Source organism: Zingiber officinale, chromosome 2B, assembly GCF_018446385.1.
Source record: "Zingiber officinale cultivar Zhangliang chromosome 2B, Zo_v1.1, whole genome shotgun sequence".
NCBI lineage: Eukaryota > Viridiplantae > Streptophyta > Magnoliopsida > Zingiberales > Zingiberaceae > Zingiber > Zingiber officinale.
Window position 1 is genome coordinate 8,277,608 of NC_055989.1, and position 22,758 is coordinate 8,300,365.

The 22,758-nt window shown below is 38.2% G+C and overlaps 1 long non-coding RNA gene across 1 annotated transcript; it reads left to right on the forward strand.

Annotated features, from left to right (window-relative positions):
• Positions 1 to 14,464: 14,464 nt before the first annotated feature.
• On the forward strand, positions 14,465 to 17,538 carry LOC122045200. The gene is made up of 3 exons (XR_006129931.1): positions 14,465 to 15,174; positions 15,261 to 15,326; positions 16,706 to 17,538. It is a non-coding gene; the product is annotated as an uncharacterized LOC122045200 (long non-coding RNA).
• The last annotated feature ends 5,220 nt before the right edge of the window (positions 17,539 to 22,758 follow it).

Here is a 22,758-nt window from a genome sequence, read left to right on the forward strand (position 1 = left end):
AAAATCCTGGTGAGTGAAGCCAGGTGAAAGTCCTAACTGGGAGGTTAGGTAGAGAAAGAAAATCCTGGTGAGTGTAGCCAGGTGAAAGACCTAGTGAGTGAAGCTAGGCAGAAGGAAAGTCCTGGTGAGTGAAGCTAGGTGAAAGTCCTGGTGAGTGAAGCCAGGTGAAAGACCTAGTGCGTGAAGCTAGGAAATCCAGATGGATCAAGGCTAATCGGACATCTGGTGTTGGAAAGACCAAGTAGGTCAAAGGGATTGACCGGATACTTGGCACGAGGAGGAAAGACCAAGTAGGTCAAAGGGATTGACCGGATACTTGACACGAGAAGGAAAGTCCAAGTGGGTCAAAGGGATTGACCGGACACTTGGTGAGCGAGTCCTAGTAGGTCAAGGGTGACCAAATGCTAGGCATGATGTACCAACAGGTCATGGTTGACCGGATATTGGTTTAGGAGACTTTGGACTTGGTTTTGGGCAAAAACCATGAGCTGGATCGATCAGCCGATCGATTGGCTCATGCACAATCGATCGGATGATCGATTGGGTGAGTCTCTGTGACAAGCCTCCTCCCAATCGATCGGTGGATCGATTGGGAGAATCGCCGATCGCACAGAAAGCCTCCCAATCGATCGGTCGATTGATTGGGAGCCTCAAATCGATCGGCTGATCGATTGGGAGCTGCGATTCTGCGCGATAAGCCTTGGATCGATCGATCCAGGCAGTTCCAAGAGAGTACAGAGGCGCTCTGGATCGATCGACCGATCGATCCAAAACCTCCCCAATCGATTGGGAGCAATCCAATCGATTGAGATTCGACCGTTGGCGCAGAATAAAGCCGTTGTTGAGCTCTTTCTCCGTCAACGCTTGCACTGTTCAGCTCTGATCTTCACAGCGATTCCAGAGCTTCTCCACAGAGTTCTCACCGCCAGATCTTGAGGGTTCTTGAAGACATTTCCAAGTCAAGAGGCGGATCTACAACAAGAAGAAGAAGCTAGGGTTAGGGTTTCTTATGTAAACCGTGTAAGCTTTCCCTTGTATTTGCTCCTTTTGTTTCTTGTTGTACTGAGAGCTTGTAAGGCTTCTCCGCCTTCGGTAGTTACCGTAAAGGAGTGCATTTCATAGTGGAGGGTGCGTGAGTGTGTGGATCCTTAGATTAGTCACCTCTTGTGAGGTGGATACCAAGTAAATCTTCTTGTTAGCGTTGTATCTTGTTTCTTGTTTGTTTTCCGCTGCATATCTTTGAAGAAACAAGCAACGAAGAGCACGAGGAGCGCGCCGAGCTATTCACCCCCCTCTAGCTACATTTTCGGTCCTAACAAGTGGTATCAGAGCAAGACTGCTCTTTATCGGAATCATCGCCGGAAGGGGCAAAAAGCTAGAAGGTGAAGAAGTTGGAGCAATTCTACAAGTCGAAGACTTCATCACAAGAAGCTCAACTTCAAATGGAATTCTAAGACAGGCTTGGATTCGATACAAGGGTGCCTCCATCATTTATTTCAACAAGCTTTCATCTTTGAAAATAAAGGATCGAGAATTTCTTGATGATGGAGAAAAAGTAATGGTTTGCTCTCATGGAAGGTTTTGAGGCTCCAAGAAATTCAAAGGGCAAAATTCTCAAGAGGAGCAAGTGGAGCCAAGAGCAAATTCAAAGGAGCGAGGCAAATGACAAAGTGACCAAGGTATTGGTCAATTTATTGCCAAGCAATATTTTGGCTCAAGTCGGAGAATTCAAATATGCCAAGGAGCTATGGAGCAAATTGGCATTGTTTCATGAAGAACCCTCTACTGTACCAATCCAAGAAAAATCCAAAGAGGGCGACTCATTAGAGCAAGACCAAGAGGAGGCGAACTCTGATGTTGAGAGATACTCAACTTCCGAAGAAGAAGTCCAAGAGGCTTCATCTTCAAAGGAATTCAATGAAAAGGGCAAAGAGGGAGCATACTCTTTGTTTCACATACAAGATGAAGATGAAGAAGCCTCCACCTCTAGGATTGAGGGGGAGCAACCCTTGGTGACATCGGATCAAGAAGAAGGAGAAGCTTCTACATCCGGGTCAAATGGAGAAGAAGACAATGCATCTTCCACAAGTCAAGTCAAATCTATTGGAGGAGCATCATTGCCAGATCAAGAGGAAGTTTCTTCCTCCGGATCAAAAGGAGAAGATGTCATCCCTACATGTGAAGGTATAAATATTTCAATTAAAAATAAAAATCACATTGTATGCTTTGAGTGTAGGGAACATGGGCACTACAAGAGTAAGTGCCCTAAATTGGCCAAGAAGAAGGGCCAAGTGACACTAAAGGGCAAAGAGAAGCCTAAGGAGACCGCTCCCACCACAAAGAAGAGCAAGGAGCACATTATGTGCTTCTTGTGCAATCAAAAAGCGCATTACCGGAGCCAATGTCCTAAAGGGAAGAAAGCGGTCAAGGCTCAAGGAGGAAGCACAACTCAAAGGGGAGTCTCCAAGGTAAAACGAAAGGTATCATTTATTGAGCCTACTCCTTTGAATAATGGTAAAAAACATGTTAGTTCTAATTTATATCATTTTAATGCTATTTACCATAAAAATAGGAAGCATGATGCCATTCAAGAAAAACATGTGGCTCTACATGCTAAAACTACCACACCTAGGGTTAGAAAGGTAGATGAAAATCTAGGAAAGGAAACTTAGAATTTTAGTTATATGTCTAGAAATAAAAATGCTCATGGATTCATTGAAAAACCAAAAACTAAGGATTTAATGAAGGAAAATCAAGTGTTGAGGTCAAGACTTGATAAATTAGAAAAGACCCTAAAAAGGATGGAAAATATCCTAAAATGGCAAAATGAGAAAACCTAGGTTTAGAACAACAAGGATCATCCAAGGGCCATAGAGGTTTGAGATACAAATCTAAAACCAAAAAGGATGTGCCCTCTTACCATAGAGTTCCATATAGTTATGGAACTAACCCTAGGCCTAGTGGTCAAGTCAAAAATACTAGGGAAGTTATCCCTAAGAGTATTTTTACAACAAATGTGGCTAAGACTTCTAAGAAGTCTAAGAAAGTCACTAAGAAGGTCACAAGGGAAGCAATCCCTAGGGTTGACCTAGAAAATGTGACCAAGGCCCCTAAGAAGCCTAACAAGGTCATTAGAAAGGTATCTAGGGAGGCTATTCCTAGTGAGTACCTAGAGAATCCAAGGAGCACCAATAGATTTTGGGTTCCCAGGAGCATTTTCTCTACCCCTTAGATAGGTTAGAGAGTGTCAACTCCGATTAGAAGGGTAGTTAACCCAACTTTGATGAAGTTGACACTCTAAGAACATTTTCAAGGTTATTGTTAACCTTTGAAAATGATAAGGATTAATGGTTTACTCTTGGAAAGGGTAAGATGTGCCATAACGTGAGAAATTTGTTTTTAAAATTAAATTGGCACATTTGGGAAAATGATAAGAACTACCAAATTGGGATTGTGGTATGTTCTTAGGAAATTGAAGGTAATTTAAGCCTTAACTTGAATTGGTTACTCTTGGAAGAGTAAATAATGCCAAAATTTGAGGAATATGCTTAATTTAAATTGTCACAAATTAGGAAAAGCAAAAGAAATGTCAAAATTGGGTTTTGGCATTTTCTTGATATAATTGGGCAATCTAAGGTTTAATTTTAATTTAGCTAAGGTTAAGGATACTTAGATAGATAATCTAGGTATATTTTATTTATGCTAAAACTTTCCATGCTTTGTTTGCCCATCATATGTCATAACATCATATTTATTTATTTGTTTTTGCATTCATGTTTTTATTATGAAAAATATAAAAATATCATGTCATGTCATACATACATCATGTAGTTATAGGAAATTTTCTTTTGAAAATTATTTATCTTTGATGTATGTCATAACATATCATGCATTATGCTTAATTCCTCGCAATTAAGGACAAATGACATTTATTAACAAGTAACATCCTTGATGGATGTTCATAACCTCAAAATGCCTAGATATAAATGCATGATCCCTAGTTTAGGGTAAAACCAAACATTACATCTCACAAAAGAACTATAAGGTGACTTGTATGTGTTGTAGTGCACATTAGATTCAAGTGAGATGTTAGGATGATGAACAAAACTCAAGATGTTGATCTAGTGCATTTTTATGAGTTTTAGGTTCATCAAAATACATAGTTATGTATTTTCTAATCATTGGGAAAGCTAATGTACAAGTCATGTGCATTAAGCCTAAAGAATATGGTTGGATATTGGTTTTGAAAATCATTTTAAAATGCTTTTAGAAAACCTTGATGAAGACTATCTTTTGATAGTAATCATCATTGAAATGTTAGACACAACTAGAAGAAAACACTAAAGTTTTTACAAGTTTTCAAGTTTGTGTCAATCTTGGAAAATAGAAAGTATTTTCATAGAAAATTATTTTTCCTTGATAATATATACCCTAAGTAGTCTCTACATGAATTTTCATGATTTTTCGATTTTTTTAGAATTTTAAGGGAGTTTCTGAAATTCACTGAAATAAATTTTCAATTTTTCAGAGCTCCAATCGATCACTCGATCGATTGGAATGCCTCAATCGATCGGGCGAGCGATTGGGAAGAGTTTTCCGCGAGCAGAAGCTCGCTGGATCGATCAGTAGATTGATCCACGCATTCTGAATCAATCAGTGGATCGATTCAGATGGGTTCAATCGATTGGAACCCAACTCCAATCGATTGGGAATGCTGATTTTGGATGGGAAAACCTGATTTCAGTATTTTGAACCATTTTTAGTCTTTGAAACCATTCCTTACCCCTCAAAACACATTTGTATACATTTAGGGGGAGTTTTTATGATGAAAACAAGAATGGATTGGTTAAGGAAGACTAAGTAGAGGTTTAGGGTGAGGTTTGGTTTCATTATTGAATTTTTGAACCTCAAGACTTCTACAAATTTGGGTTTCCTAAAGATTTAGGATTTCCATGTCATTGTTGGTGCAATGACAGAAGTCACGGACATGTCTTTAGGAGGAGTTACTCTTTAAGGACATGAAAACTATTTTTTTATACACTTTGAAAGGTGGTTAACCTTCTGTCGTGAAAATGCTCAAGGTTGGACATTTGACTAAAATAGAGAGTGGATATCTTCATTGTTTAAATGGTATATGCTCAAGGATGAGCATTTGATGAGAATGAAAGGTATGAGACTTTCATTTGAATAGTGTGTGAATATACCAGGTGGTATATGCTCAAGGTTGAACGTTAAGAATAATGAAGGGTATGGGACCTTCGTTATTGTGTTATGAGCAACGAGTGAAGTTATAAACAACGTGGGGTAACTCTTCAGGGGAGAGTTTTTGATGTGTGCCAATAGGGGGAGAATGTAGGGTTAAGTTAGGCCTTCATTACCTAAGAGGGAGTTTGCCCTCTAGAAAAGGAGGAGAATGAAGGAAATCATCATTCATATATTGGCATGAAGAATGTTGAGGCTATGAGATTAGCCTAACTTAAAGGAGGTATTGTCAAACATCAAAAATGGAGAGATTGTTGGTGCAATATTCCCTAGGTCAAGGTTGACCGGGTTGACTGAGCTTGAATTGGCTCAAGCTCGAGTCTTGATGTTTGGGTTTTGATGTTTGACAATACATATAGACAACACGTGGAGATTGCAGGTGCAATTGTTCATGTGGAGAGATTATGAAGAAAAGTCAAGTAGGTCAAGGTTGACTGGATACTTGACTGGAAAGTCCTGGTGAGTGAAGCCAAGCAGATGAAAATCTTGGTGAGTGAAGCCAGGTGAAAGTCCTAACTGGGAGGTTAGACAGAGAAAGAAAATCCTGGTGAGTGAAGCCAGGTGAAAGACCTAGTGAGTGAAGCTAGGTAGAAGGAAAGTCCTGGTGATTGAAGCCAGGCAGATGGGAAATCCTAGTGAGTGAAGCTAGGTGAAAGTCCTGGTGAGTGAAGCTAGGTGAAAGACCTAGTGAGTGAAGCTAGGCAGTTAGAAGTCCTAGTGAGTGAAGCCAGACAATTGGGAAAGTTCTGGTGAGTGAAGCCAGGCACGAGGAAATCCAGATGGATCAAGACTGATCGGATATCTGGTGTTGGAAAGACCAAGTAGGTCAAAGGGATTGACCGGATACTTGGCACGAGGAGGAAAGACCAAGTAGGTCAAAGGGATTGACCGGATACTTGGCACGAGGAGGAAAGTCCAAGTGGGTCAAAGGGATTGACCGGACACTTGGTGAGCGAGTCCTAGCAGGTCAAGGGTGACCGGATGCTAGGCATGATGTACCAACAGGTCATGGTTGACCGGATGTTGGTTTAGGGGACTTTGGACTTGGTTTTGGGCAAAAATCATGAGTTGGATCGATCAGCCGATCGATTGGCTCATGCCCAATCGATCGGCTGATCGATTGGGCGAGTCTCTACGACAAGCCTCCTCCCAATCGATCGGTGGATCGATTGTGAGAATCGCCGATCGCACAGAAAGCCTCCCAATCGATCGGTTGATCGATTGGGAGCCTCCAATCGTTCGGCTGATCTATTGGGAGCTGCGATTCTGCGCGATAAGCCTTGGATCGATCGATCGATCGATCCAGGCAGTTCCCAGAGAGCACAAAGGCACTCTGAATCGATCGGCCGATCGATCCAAAGCCTCTCCAATCGATTGGGAGCAATCCAATCGATTGGAATTCGACCGTTGGCACAGAATAAAGCCGTTATTGAGCTCTTTCTCCTTCAACGCTTGCACTGTTCAGCTCTGATCTTCACAGCGATTCCAGAGCTTCTCCACAGAGTTCTCACCGCCAGATCTTGAGGGTTCTTGGAGGCATTTCCAAGTCAAGAGGCGGATCTACAACAAGAAGAAGAAGCTAAGGTTAGGGTTTCTTATGTAAACCGTGTAAGCTTTCCCTTGTATTTGCTCCTTTTGTTTCTTGTTGTACTGAGAGCTTGTAATGCTTCTCCGCCTTCGGTAGTTACCGTAAAGGAGTGCATTTCATAGTGGAGGGTACGTGAGTGTGTGGATCCTTGGATTAGTCACCTCTTGTGAGGTGGATACCAAGTAAATCCTCTTGTTAGTGTTGTATCTTGTTTCTTGTTTGTTTTCTGTTGCATATCTTTGAAGAAACAAGCAACGAAGAGCACGAGGAGCGCGCCGAGCTATTCACTCCCCCTCTAGCTACATTTTCGGTCCCAACAGATTCACCCCAATAAATGGAGCAAATGACATGTCATAACTATTAGTCAAATAGGTTGTATCAAAAGTCACGACATCAGAAAAGTAATCATATGCAGCTCTACATCTTGCATCTGCCCAAAAAATATTTTTTATTCGAGATTCACCATCTAAATCAAGCACATAAAAAAAGTTTGAGTTCCTACTTTGCATGCGACAAAAATAATTACTCAAAGGTTCGGCATCTCCATTCCCTAACCTCAACCTTCTAGCTTCTGAAACATAATTTCTACACTTTCTCTTATCAAATGCCAAATTCTCATAGCCTCCAGCCTCAACTACAAAAGATTGAAAACTTTTGCTTAAGGTTATTCCAGCTTGATCATTTAATACCAATTTTCTCTTTGTAGCTGAATCCAATACTTTATTACATCTAAAATGTCGTGACTTTCCAGGGCTTAAGATATGATTATGATCAAGACATACACTAGTTATCACAAAGTTCTGATCATTTCGGATAGCAACATTAATCTTAGCTTTGCAATTCGTCTTAGTATCAGGTCGAGGGTATAAAATATTTTTTACTTGAGATACTTTCCTACCATTTTTGGCACACCCAATAGAGAAATATTTTTGCTTTCCATCATCTCCATTTCTACCACCTAATTTGCAAGTACCAAAACCAACATTCTGAGCATACGAATTATAAAAGATACGAACTTCTTCTTCAGATGAAAATGTCATTCCAATTTCAGGAAGCTTGACTTCATTTACACTAGATGTAGATGGGTCTTGATCCACATGGTCATTCTTATCCTTTATCTCAGAGGAATCAATTTTTCCTTCTTCCATTACACTTTCTTCACCTACATTTATTAAAAACCGACCAAAAGAACAAGTGAATTTTCCATGCCTATACGAACAAATAGGGGAATGTCACGAAATTAAACATGACATAAGCTATGATTTAGAGAATCATGCTAGATGCTGAGCCAAGCTCTATGAAAAAACATGAACTGGAAGCAGAAATAATAGCTCAATATAATTTGAGTTCAAATCTAACTACTATGAAAGTCTACAACCATTAAGATTCCAAAAAACTTAGAAAACAATAGTATATAGATTGATTGGTTAAATAGACATAAGATTGGATACAAAAGACAAATTTGCGTCAAAATATTTTATTCCCACCTAAAACTTGAACATTAAAGAAGAAGGAGAAGAAATTGATTACCTTAAAATGTACCTAAACTCAAAGTTACTGCTCCTTGCTGCTATAACTTGATGTGCTTCGATTCCTTGGAAGGGAGAGGGAAGAAGAATAAGGAGGCAGTTAGGGCTGGTTGCGGCCGAAGAAGTTAGGGCTTCACTCCTTGTTCGAGAACGCGAGGGGGGAGAACTGGGTGTTGGTTGCTACTCGGAAAACCTAATGGTTCCACTGTACAAAAATTTTGTATAAAGGTCTGAACCTTTTCCTAGCTACCATGTGTTCTTTTAAATTAAACTTGGATCGCCTGTGGAACTTAACATGTTTGATCCAAAATTTAATCTATTTGTTCTTTTAGGTTTTGACTTGGATCTCCTGCGGAACTTAACACGTTCGATCCAAATCACCTAGGTTATTAATTCCATTAAATATTAATTTCCAAAATTAGCTTCCAATACTGACGTGGCGAGACACATGACCTTCTTGGATATGGGAGCAACCACCACCGACTAGACAAAACCTTTTAAGGAAAGCTAATATTTAATTTCCTAAAATAACTTTAGGTTAACCGAAAAGAACAATCAAATCACAAGGAAAAGGAAAACAAAGAACACAATATCGAAAACAAATTCGAAATACTAAAATTGTATGCCTCTTGTATTTGGTATTTATTTCTAAAAATAACTAGTATGATGCGGAAAGGAAAACTACTAGTTATACCTTTTAGAAAGAACTCTTGATCTTCTACCGTATTCCTCTTCTAACCTCGGACGTTGTGTGGGCAATGATCTTCCAAGATGAGAACCACCAAGGCACCTTCTTCTCCTTTCTTCAAGTTTCGGCTAAGCACAAAGCTTCCAAAAGATGAAGATCTTTTTCCACCAACCAAGCTCCAAGGGATGCAAGCTTTCTCTCCTTCTTCTTCTTCTTCTCCAAGTAGTATCCGGCCACCACAAAAGCTCCAAGCAAGGTAGAGTTTCGGCCACCACAAAGAGGAAGAAAGGGAGAGAAGATGGCCGGCCACAACACCAAAGAAAAGAGGGAGAGAGAATAATAGAAGTTGTTTTTTATGAAGCCTCCTCTACCCTCTCTTTTATAATCCTTGGTCTTGGCAAATAAGGAAAATTTAATAATAATTTCCTTAATTCTTTTGCCATTGAAAAGGAAAATTTATTTAATTAAAAACAATTTTCTCTTTTCAATTTACAATGGCCGGCCACACCATAAAATTTCCAAGCAAATAAAATTTTAAACATAAATTAAAACTTCCTTATTTGCTTCCGGAAATTTATAAAAATTTCTCCAATAATTTTTATCCCTTCATGATTGGTTAAAAGGAAATTTTATAAATTAAATCTTTCTTTAAACATGTGGATAATTTCTGGAAAGTTATCTCTAAAAATTAAAATCTCCTTTCAATCTACAAATAAGGAAAGATATCAAATCTTTTCTTAATCTTTTGTAGAAACTAATAAAAGAGAATTATTAATTTTTTTAAACTTTCTTCATGAACATGGTTAAAAGGAAAGTTTTTACCAAAATTAAAATCAACCTTTTAATCTACAAATAAGGAAAGAGATTTAGCTCTTCTCTTAATCTTTTGTAGAATCTTTTAAAAGGAAAGATTTAAAATTTTAAAATAAAAATCCTTTTATTTTAATTTGGGCCGGCCACACCAAGCTTGAACCCAAGCTAGGGCCGGCCACCTTGAAGCACCCATGAACCAAACTTTGGCCGGCCCTAGCTTAGTCTCCAAGCAAGCTTGGCCGGCCCCCTATGGGATGGGTAAGAAGGTGGGTATAGGTGGGTATAGTACTCTATAATTAAGAGGCTACGATAGGGACCGAGAGGAGGAATTGGTTTTGGTCTCCCGATGAAATTAAGCATCCCGTGTTCGCCCCGAACACACAACTTAATTTCATCAATAATAATTCATTCCACTAAAGAACTATTATTGAACTACCGCACCAATCCCAAATTACATTTTGGGCTCCTTCTTATTATGAGTGTGTTAGTCTCCCTGTGTTTAAGATAACAAATGTCCACTAATTAAGTAAGTTACTGACAACCCACTTAATTAATATCTAGCTCCAAGAGTAGTACCACTCAACCTTATCGTCATGTCGGACTAAGTCCACCTGCAGGGTTTAACATGACAATCCTTATGAGCTCCTCTTGGGGACATTCTCAACCTAGATTACTAGGACACAGTTTCCTTCTATAATCAACAACACACACTATAAGTGATATCATTTCCCAACTTATCGGGCTTATTGATTTATTGAACTAAATCTCACCCATTGATAAATTAAAGAAATAAATATCAAATATATGTGCTTGTTATTATATTAGGATTAAGAGCACACACTTCCATAATAACTGAGGTCTTTGTTTCTTTATAAAGTCAGTATAAAAGAAACGATCTCTAATTGTCCTACTCAATACACTCTAAGTGTACTAGTGTAATTATATAGTTAAGATAAACTAATACCTAATTACACTGCGACCTTCGAATGGTTTGTTCCTTTCCATCTTGGTCGTGAGCTACTGTTTATAATTTATAAGGTACTGATAACATGATCCTCTGTGTGTGACACCACACACCATGTTATCTACAATATAAATTAATTGAACAACTACATTTATCATAAATGTAGACATTTGACCAATGCGATTCTTATTTCTAGATAAATGTTTATACCAAAAGCTAGGCTTTTAGTATACATCCTAACACTGGGTTGCTGCTTCTCTCCAATCTTCGAGAAGGCGAGCCGTTGGCTTGCTCGACTTGCAGGGAAGACTGAGTCGCCTCAGAAGTTAGGGCTTCGCGCCTCTCTTCGAGAACGCGAGGGTGGAGAATGGAAGGGAGAACGCGAGGGTGGAGAATGGCATGAAAATTTTGACGCGAGGGTGGAGAACAGAAGGGAGAACGCGAGGGTGGAGAATGGGAGGGCTTCGCGAGGTTGGAGACTGCGGCCGAAGGGCTGAAGTTAGGGCACGAAGGGGATGCGACCGAAAATTTGACGCGAAGGCTATGTCGCGAGGAGAGAGAGGGCTGAAGTGGAGGATGACACGGAGGATGCCAACGGGGTCGCGATGCTGTGTCGCGATAAAACGTCGCTGCCGATATCATTTCCCTTACTTTTTAGGGGTTTTACAAAGATTTTTTTTTTTTTTTCCATTTTTACAAAATAATCTAGTCTTATTTTGTATTTTAAATATTTTAATTTATTTAATAATTTTAGTTTACAACGCTAAATAGATCAAAAATTTATTTTAATTTTAAAATATAAAATCAAATAATATTGGTTTTTGGTAAAGAAATTTAGAAATTCAAATCTAACCTTAATCTTTTATTTGTAATATTTTAATCCTAACTGTGGATCAAAATACCAAATTTATTATAAAAAATAATAGAAATTTAAAATTGAATAAATATATTGATTATATAAAATTATATTTCTTTAAATTGGAGCTATCTATATTTTTTACAACAAAATATTATATCATTTAAACAAACAATATAATATATCATTTGAATACCACAATTAGATTTTTTTTAAGTTAAAATGAGATTGTAATATATTTTTTTATAGATTTTTTATTAAAACACTCACATTAACTCATTTATTGTCCACTAAGATTTTATACTAAGACGGTTTTTTTCTTATAATTAAATTGAGTTTAGTATTAAAGTTTTATCAAAATTAAAGGTTTAAACATTTAAAATATGATTTTATTTTTTTCAAATATAAATTATACTCACCTATTAAAATATGATTCTATATGAACTTAATGGAAATTAAATCATGATCATTATATTTGCCGGTAAAAAAAATCATAATGACATATCTTGTTAGTGACGGAAGCTCTGTAATCAAGTGACCATACTTATTTTAAATTCAAATATTTCACATGTCATTTAATGATGGAAGATAAAGAATAAAGTTTTAATTTTATTACTTTGTTTTTTATTTAATAATTATCTATTTTGAAGTACATACTTTGCCTAGTGAAACTTATTGTTGATTTGAAATATGTTAGTCCATCTAATAGATTTTTAAAACCATAAAATAAATCTAAATGTCGCATATTAACTTAAAGAATAATATATATGTTAGTAACTTACGTCCAATATGGGGCATTCATACATGTAAGTAATTTATATCTACTATGAGGTATTAGTATATGTAAGTAACTTATGCTTAATATAGGGCATTCATAAGAAGGTTAGTAATCCCATATTCTTATCTTATCCTATAAATTCATACTTCTTATATTGAAAGTGAGAAAAGAAAGAAAAGAAAATGGAGTCTAAGAAAGAAGAGAGTTGTAGTGTCTATCTTGTTGAGAAGAACAAAAAAAGATTATCATCACAGAGTGTTATGCGGCATGCAGAGGTGCGCAGCACAAAGTGCTATGTGGCATGCACATTGGTCTATTGGGAATACAATCAAAGTCCTGTATTGAAAATACATGGAAAAGATCATGAGTTTATAAGATGAAGATATCTCCATTAGTATGAGGTCTTTTGGGTAGAGTTCAAAAATAAATTCACGAGGGCTTAGACTCAAAGTGTATAATATCATACTATTGTAGAGATATCTGAAATCTTTTGGTTTTAACATGCTTAACACTTGTCCGAATTACACATGGTTTATGGCTGAGAGTGCGAAACAACCACTTGACCTTGGCTTGAACTAAGTGTTTTGGGGTAAGATGAAGAGGTCCAACTCCGAGACGTGTGATATAACGCTGTCAGTGTTTGGCGGTGTGTGGACTCATGATGGCATGTAGGCTAGCCTTGAGAGTATAAAGTGACTACTTATGTACAACATCTTAATCCGAATGGTGAGAGACAATTTTAGATTGTGGTGTATACCATCTGTTGCTTATACTCTCATTTTGAAATTTGTATTCGAGTCATTTGAATTAAGATGATTTGTAGGGTGCACACACTTTTACACAAAATATCACTAACATCTTTCTATTTTGTGTAAAAGCAATATGGATGTAACAAAGAATGTCATACTGGATATGATGAAAGGAGACAAGCTGAATGGTGATAATTATGAAATTTGGTACTAGAAGGTTCAATTTATTTTTAAGGAACAAGAACTTGGGGAGGTTCTTAAGCATGAGATGGTATACCAAGGTACCACAACACAAGTATAACGGGATCAGGAGGTATATCGTGCTTGAAAAAAAAAGATGGTCAAGCTAGGGCAATTCTTTTCAGTAGCATACATGATGAACTAATCTTAATTTATGAGTAGTATACTATAGCTGTGTTGGTTTGGAATGCTCTTAAAGAGCATTATGGCACCCTGTTCGCTCCTAAGTTGAGGGTGCTGACCTATAAGTTCATAACTAATTAGAAGAGATCTGATTATACTATGAAGCATCATTTAATGCATATGTTGAGCATGATTACCTCTCTGAAGAATATGGGGGAGCATATGTCAAATGAGTTTCAGGTATTAGGAGTAATCCAGTCCTTTCCTGACTCTTGGGAGACTGTTAAGACCTATCTCACACATACAGAAAGTATCTGTACTTTCATGGATGTGAGTAGGCATTGTGATCTTGAGGAGGACTGCTAGGAGGTGACCATGTCTGCTTCAGGTTATGCTTAAGTAAGGGTTCCCGGGGTACAAAGCTCAAGTGGCGCAAGCATGAGAAGAAGACCAAACGTCATGGCAAGGAGAAACCATTTTAAAGACCAATGAAAAATGACAGGGACAGAAAGGCAAGAGGAAGGAACTCTTAAGAGCAATATCCAATGCTACGTATGTGGTAAGCGAGGGCATTTTGCACGTGAGTGTAGCCAGTGAAAGATATATCCTTCTTCTTTACATGGTATGAGTTATATGTCATTTAGTGTGATGTTCGCAAACTCATCTCCTTTATGAATTATTGTAAAATACCGAAAACGACAAATAACCATAAGGGAATTTTTCGAAATTTTTAGAAATTTTATGAGAATTTTTCGGAGACCATATGGTGTAGGTTACAGGGATAAATATTGGATCACGGAAAAGCCTGTTTAGGCTACCCCATTTAAGCGAGGAAAAGTTTGATTTTTTTATTCTTTTCTTTTTCTTTTCTTTATTTTTCCCCACAAGTCGTGCCCTAGCCTCCCTCTCTGCCCGACGCCGCTCCTTCCCTGACTCCTCTCCTCCCGATTCCTCACCGTCTCCATGTCTTCTCCACCGACAACGCCGCCTCGCCTCGGTTCACCTCCCCTCGCGCGTAATACAGTGACCAAGAAAAGCCAGCACTTCTCTTCCTCCTCTTCTCGTCTCTGCCCTAGAGCCTCTGCCCCGATTTCCCCTCTTCCTTCTCTGCCTCTTCATCATCGGCGACCACCGATCGTGAGGTGTAGGCCGCCGTGCGACCTTCTCGCTGTGGATGTAGATCATCGTTGCTAGGGTTGATCCACCGATCTCCCCTGCTATGACACTGTTCCCTAGTCCCGACATCACCGTCGAGCCCTAGCTTCTGTACCCGACGCCGGTAGAGGACTTGCTGCACTGACCTTCGCTAGAGCAGGTCGAGACCAGCGCTATGACGTCCACGATCTACCATCGTCGACCCACTGCTGCCCTGCCATGGCCACCACTCGGGGTCCTTATACCGTCGCCATCCCTTTGCTCCGGTTCACTTCCTCAGTAGCCACCCACTTTAACCTAGCATCGCTGATTCCCCTCCCTTTACCCTCTTCCTTTGCTAAAGAGGATCAGATTTTGGACAGGAGCAAGGAATCCAAGCCCTAGTCTCACCCTCTGTTAAATCTCCGGAAGAACTTGATATTGAGTTAGGTAAGACCTAATTGGGAATTTGGATTGGGATCCTTTGCTGAATTTGTTGGCTGATAATTGTGGTACTTGTCACTATTTTTCCATAGCATCTTCTGCGAATTTCGACAGTGGGTTCGTCAGGATTGGTTCAGCGGCTGAGGCATCAATTTTGGGTGAGTTTTTGGATTGAGGTAAATGCATTGATGTTAGTATAAAAAGGGTTACATAGTTAGATGCTATTCATCTTGTTTGTTAGGTTTAATCCGAATAATGGAATAACTAGGGTTAAAAGGTTGGATTTAATCTAAGCTTTGGGTTAGATCTGATTTATTTAATTAATCAAGATTAATGAATGAATTAGGGTTCCTGGTAAAGAAGGATTTTGGTTTAGCTATCTTGTTACAATAAAACTTAGCTAAATCGTACAATTTATTACAAGATTCGGATTCGGGACAAGCACTTCGACATAAAGGTTGATTAGCTCGATCTACATTAGAGGCGGATACCTTGACTTATCTATTTTTGATATGTCATGCTGATATGCTTAGTAATAATTAACAAGTAGTAATATTTATGTTCATTGTTGCATCGATATGTCATTATCTATTACCTGAGCATACTGTATTTATTTCCTGCTGTTGCATTCATGTTCCTTTGATTATATATGACCTTAAGGTAATGACATACCATGTCTTATTATGTTCAGGACCTAGGTTTCTATACCACATTTGACCTGTGTACCTAGACCTTTGATATGATCTATTTGTCCTATGGTACACATTGTGTAGTGATGGATAGGATCAGGATATTTCTATGCTTAGTGTCATGCATCATCTCGCATGATTGCATGCTGTGCGATAGTCGACTCTATTATTGTTGAGCACATTGCTAGTTATATGGATTTGCACACACAACCACTAATGAGTTAGTGATTTTTATCAGGCAGGGTGTGTTGTAGCAGGTTGCTCTGTCAAGGGCTCCGTTGATCCACTTATGGGTAGTGTGACGCAGCGTTGTAGCAGGACAGGCATCCCTCCTCTGGACTGGCTCAGGGAGATGAGAGCATTGATCTCCCCCACTTATGATTTGGGGTAAGGAGGATAGGTGTACTCCGACAACATCCCGCCCACCCGGTCACTCATTAGGAGCAGTGATGGCAGAGTGCATGGTTGTAACAGCCCTACCCACTCGGTCTCACCATCGTGTGTGAGACGGTTGACTAGCAGTAGGGGTGGCCAGGACATGTCATTGACATCATACGCATTGCTGTATTTTATTGCTTGTGTTTGTTACACTTATTTGCTGCATATTTGGTGGATGCATATGTTTGACATGCATACAGGATTTATGATACTCTCAGTCTGACGACCTTGTTATCTCTATACCAGGTCCTGGTTAGTACAGTTTTTCTCCTGTTTATTTCAGTTTGCATTTATCATTCATATATCAGGAGATTGTACGCATAATTATTGCTATTGATTATTTCTTACTATGCATGTCAGTAGTTACCCGCTGAGGAGTTGACTCACCCCGTTGATATTACTATTTTCAGGTTGAGGATGTCCGGAGAGTTCCAATCCCTAGTCCCCCTGCAGATCGCGAGGATATTTATTTGGTCATTTGGTTTTTCTTATGATGCTATATAGATTACGTTTTAGACTTGTACTAGTTTTGTTCTATGGATTACTGTATGGTCTTTCATTAGTCGATGGGTTTTCTTTTTATATTTATTGGATATGTTCTGCTACATGCCTGCCTGGGCGGCAGAAGAGGTGAGTTGATTTTTTTTACGTCGTTGTGATTTGTGTTTTATGGGTGTAGTTGAGTAGGATATAAGTTTTAAGCTTTATGGGTGTAGTTGAGTAGGATTTTTGAGATGATTTTCCTTATCGTTGCATTAGTTTAGTTTTACTATTAAACTGCGTAGTATGTTATCATATATATTGTTTTGACCATGTTGGTCGAGTATAAGTATGTTGTAGGAAGTTTCAGATTGTCACCCGTACAGGTAGATGCTACCGAAATTTCTTCTGGCAGGGACTCCCTCAGGGCGTGACAATTATAGACTCAGGAGTCACAGACCATGTAGCTCATGATAGGAGTGCATATGTAAAATTCTGCCATTTAAGCCCACATGCGAGAAGACTATACGTGGGATATGGGGCATTTGTGGAGGTGAGAGGGATTGACACTTGCAAGATGTTGATTAAAATAATCAAATACTGTATCTCCATGACGTGTTATATGCTCCAGAAATAAGGCAGAATCTAGTTTTATTCGTAGTCTAGACCAGTTAGGATATTGTATTGTAATTAGAAACTCTGAGGTTTTCATCTCGTATGATAGTACTTTAATATGTTCTAGTTTATTCTATGAGGGACTATATGCACTAAACTTGATTTCTTTTCATGAGTTTTATCCTATATCTACCATTGCCTTTACATCTGATAGTGTAGTGGATGATGTTAATGTTTGGGATAACATACTTGGTCATATAGGGCAAGAGAGGATGGGCTGGTTAGCAGCATATGGCGCGTTAGGCCAGCTAACCAAGGTCAAGTTTCCCTTATGTGAATTTATCTAGAAGGTAAAACTATGAGAAAACCATTTGGAAAAGCAACGAGGGCTAAGACTCCATTACAATTAGTTCATTTTGATATTTTCGGACCCATGAATGTGAGAGCTAGAAACAGAGCAACATATTTTATTACGTTTATAAATGATTTCACACATTTTGGTTATGTCTACTTGATCTCATATAAGTCTAAGGAACTAGAGAATTTTAGAAGGTTTATTAACGAGGTAGAAAATCAGCTAGACATGAGTGAAAACTCTCAGAATGGATATGAGGAATAGTCAAAGTGACAACTGACTATTCCTGCTACTCCTCAGCAAAACGGAGTCTCTGAGAGAAGGAATATGACTCTATTAGAGATGGTGAGGTCCATGATGGCGCAGGCCAATTTACCATTTTCTCATTAGGGGGTGCGTTATTAATTGTAGTTTATGTCCTTAATCGTGTTCCAACAAAATTCGTGGTTAGCACCTCATATGAACTTTGGACTGGGAGGTAGCCTATCCTTAGTCATCTTAGGTCATGGGGTTGTGCTGCGTATGTTAGAGATTCCTTGCACAAGTAGGACAAGTTAGGCCCACGAGGAAAGAAGTGTATCTTCGTTAGATACTCCGAACACTCCAAATGGTATGTGCTCTTTGGAGAACATACAGACGACACAATAACTATGATTAAATCTCATGATGCCATGTTTCTTAAGAATGATTTTCCTAAGAGAGGAGAAATTAATCAAGACTACACCTTCTAGGAGATGGATGAGCCTAGTGGCATAGTCGAGCTCAGTAGCATGATTCAATACCTGGTTATGGATCTTGGCCCTAATGGGAGTGGTTCATTTGAAGATGGGGAGACTCTTTCTCCTTGTAGGAGTGGTCGGGGAACTATACCTCGTCATTGTTTTCTGATTGAAAATGAGATTCTCATTGTGAGTCTAGAGGACAATGATAAACCGAGGACTTTTGGATAGACTCTGAGGGTTCTAAAAAAGACCAATAGTTAATGGTCATACAGAAAGAAATGGAATCAATGAAAGTCAATGAGATCTGTGAATTAGTTGACTTACTTGAGGGTAGAAAGGTCATTGGGAACAAGTGGGTTCTCAAAATCAAGAGAAAAACCGATGGATCGATCGAGAGATATAAAGCTCATCTTGTAGCCAAGGGTTATATTGTTGGTTAGTCCTAGGAAAACGTACCGGTTCCACTGTACAAAAATTTTTGTACAAGTGTCGAACCTTTCCTTAAATAACCTATTGTGTTCTTTAGAAGTTAAATTAGGAATCGCAGATGGAACTTAACATCATTGATTCCAAATTTAACTTATCTGTTCTTAATGGTTTAGATTTGAATCACAAGCGGAACTTAACACTATTGATTCAAATCCACCTATGTTATTAATTTCATTAAATATTAATTTCCAAAATTAGCTTCTAGAACTGCATGGCGAGACACATGGCCTTCTTGGATATGGGAGCAGCCACCACCGCCTAGACAAAGCCTTTTAAGGAAAGCTAATATTTAATTTCCTTAAATAACTCTAGGTTAACCAAAAAGAACAATCGAATCACAAATTCGAAAAAGAAGAAAACACAAACTCGAAAAACTAATTTGAAAAACTAGATCTAATGTCTCTTGTGTTTGGAATTCATACAAGGAAAAATAAACTAGCATGATGCGGAAAATAAATACTAGTAATATCTTTCTTTGTAAACTTTAATGACCTCTTGATCTTCTACTGTATTCCTCTTCTAACCTCGGACGTTGTGTGGGCAACGATCTTCTGAGATGAGAACCACCAAGCACCTTCTTCTTCCTTCTAGGTTTCGGCAACCAAGATATCTCCATGAAAAGATGAGGTTCGGCCACCACCAAGCTCCAAGGGATGCTAGGAAACAAAGCCTCCTTCTTCTTCTTCTTCCTCAAGTAAAATCCGGCCACCAACCATGCTCCTAGAGAAGTTGCCGCCGGCCACAAGAAGAAGAGAAGAGGGAGAAGCTAGGGCCGACCACCAAAGAAGAAAAGAGAGGAAGAATAGAATAGAGTCGTTAGCCATGAAGGCACCTCTACTCCCTCTTTTATAATCCTTGGTCTTGGCAAATAAGAAAATTTTAATAAAAACTTCCTTAATTCTTTTGCCATGAAAAATAAAATTTAATTAATTAAAAAATCAATTTTCTTTTCTCAAATTCATATGGTCGACCACCACAAGCTATAAACAAGGAGAGTTTTAATTAATTAAAACTTCCTAATTTGTCTCCAGAAATTTATAAAAATTTCTCCAATAATTTTAATCCCTTCATGGTTAGTAAAAGGAAATTTTATAAATTAATTTTTTTTAAACATGTGGATAATTTCCAAAAAGAAAAGTTATCTCTAAAAATTAAAATATCTTTTCAATCTACAAATAAGGAAAGATATTAAATCTTTTCTTAATCTTTTGTAGAAACTAATAAAAGAGAATATTTAATTTTTAAACTCTCTTTTAAATTATGAACATGGTTAAAAAAGGAAAGTTTTCTCAAAAATTAAAATCTACCTTTTAATCTACAAATAAAGAAAGATTTCAAATCTTTTCTTAATCTTTTGTAGAAAGCTATAAAAGGAAAGATTTAAATTTCAAACTCTCTTTTAAAACCATGATATCCACATAAGAAATAATTTTAATAAAAATCCCTTTTTAATATGATGTGGTCGGCCACCTAAGCTTGGGCTCCAAGCAATTGGCCGGCCACCTTAAGGCTCAACCTTTAGGCTTGGCCGGCCCTAAGCTTGAGCTTCAAGCTTGGCTTGGCCGGCCCCTATAGGTTGGGTAAGAAGGTGGGTATAGGTGGGTATAGTACTCTATAATTAAGAGGCTACGATAGGGATCGAGAGGAGGAATTGGTTTTGGTCTCCCGATGAAATTAAGCATCCCGTGTTCGCCCCGAACACATAACTTAATTTCATCAATAATAATTCATTCCACTAAAATACTATTATTGAACTACCGCACTAATCCCAAATTACATTTTGGGCTCCTTCTTATTATGAGTGTGTTAGTCTCCCTGTGTTTAAGATATCGAACGTCCATTAATTCAAATGAGTAACTGACAACTCACTTACTTAATATCTAGTCCAAGAGTAGTACCATTCAACCTTATCGTCATGTTGAACTAAGTCCACCTGCAGGGTTTAACATGACAATCTTTATGAGCTCCTCTTGAGGACATTATCAACCTAGATTACTAGGACACAATTTCCTTCTATAATCAACAAGTCACACTATAAGTAACATCATTTCCCAACTTATCGGGCATTTTGATTTATCAAACTAATTCTCACTCTTTGATAAGTTAAAGAAATAAATATTAAATATATGTGCTTGTTATTATATTAGGATTAAGAGCACACACTTCCATAATAACTAAGGTCTAGTTCTTTTATTAAATCAGTATAAAAAGTACTTACCTTAAATGGTCCTGCTCAATACACTTAAAGTGTACCAGTGTAATTTATTAGTCAAGATAAACTAATGTCTAATTATACTACGGCTATTGCAATGGTTTGTTCCTTTATCCATCTTAGTCGTGAGCTACTGTTTATAATTTATAAAGAACCGATAACACAATCTTCTGTGTGTGACACCACACACTATGTTTATCTACAATATAAATTAATTGAACATCTACATTTGGTATATGTAGACACTTGACCAATGTGATCTTTATAAATGTTTATACAAAAGCTAGGCTTTTAGTATACACTCCAACATATATACAAACAAAGGGCATTGACAACGAGGAGACTTTCTCCCCGGTAGGTAAGTTTACATCGATTCGTTTACTTTTAGTGATTGTCACAAAGTTAGATATAGAGTTACACTAGATGGATGTTAAGACTACTTTCTTTAATGGAAGTTTGAATGAGGAGATCTACATGGAACAACCCTCTGGGTTCATTTTAGTAGGTCTGGAAGATAAGGTTTGTTGACTTCAAGAGTCGATATATAGCCTAAAGCAATCATCTAGGTGGTGGTACTTAAGATTTCACGAAGAGGTAATATCTTAGGGTTTTATAACGGTCGAGGAGGATCATTGTGTCTATTTAAAAAGGTTAGATGACTCTTTTGTGATTCTATCATTATATGTGGATGACATAATCTTAGCTGGGAACAACATTGAGTATCTTATAACCATTAAAACATGGTTGTCATTTAGCTTCGATATGAAAGACATGAGTAAAGCTGAGTTCATACTTGGAGTAAAGATCCAGAGGGATCACTTGAGAAGAGTGTTGGCTCTTTCACAAGAGACCTGCATTAAAAAAATTCTCACTTTGGGATGAGTGATAGTAATCCCATTGATACTTCAATCGCTAAAGGTGAAGGTCTTAGCTTGGAAATATATCATAAAACTTAGGTAGAAGTAAGGGAAATGAGTAAAGTACCTTATTAATTCTAGTGCAGTAGGAAGTCTAATGTACGCAATGTTGTGTACATGACTGGATATATGTTATGCAGTTGGTATGATATGTAGATATCAAGCAAATCCTGGAAGGGGTCACTCGAGAGTAGTGAAAAGGATTTTTCGATATCTCAAAGGTGTAAGTACCTCATGGTAGTTTTGATGTGGTCAACCAAGTTAAGTTAGACCTATTTATATTAGATGTCTTGTGTCTAAGTGTGCAGCAACTTAGGAGCACAAGAAGTTGAGCGAAAGATGTAGTGGATGAGAAGGATGACACGGGAAAATGAGCTGACGAGCTTAGTGCATCCGAGGGACGAGGAGATATGAAAGAGTACACTAGTGAATTAGAAGGGCGTACACGACGTTCAAGGGATGAGAAGCCAAGGTGAAAGCCTGCTTGAGGAGAAGGTCGGAGTTGAGTTTGGGTGAGCTAAACTTCGGTTCATCGGAGCATCACCCATGCGAAGAAGATCAGCTAAGGAGTTGATCTGCCTCAGGGAAGGCACCTTCAATGGCTTGGAAGGCGCCTTCTATGAGTAGTGTTAAAGGTTCCTTGCAGCCTATTGGAGGCGCCTTCAATAGCCGT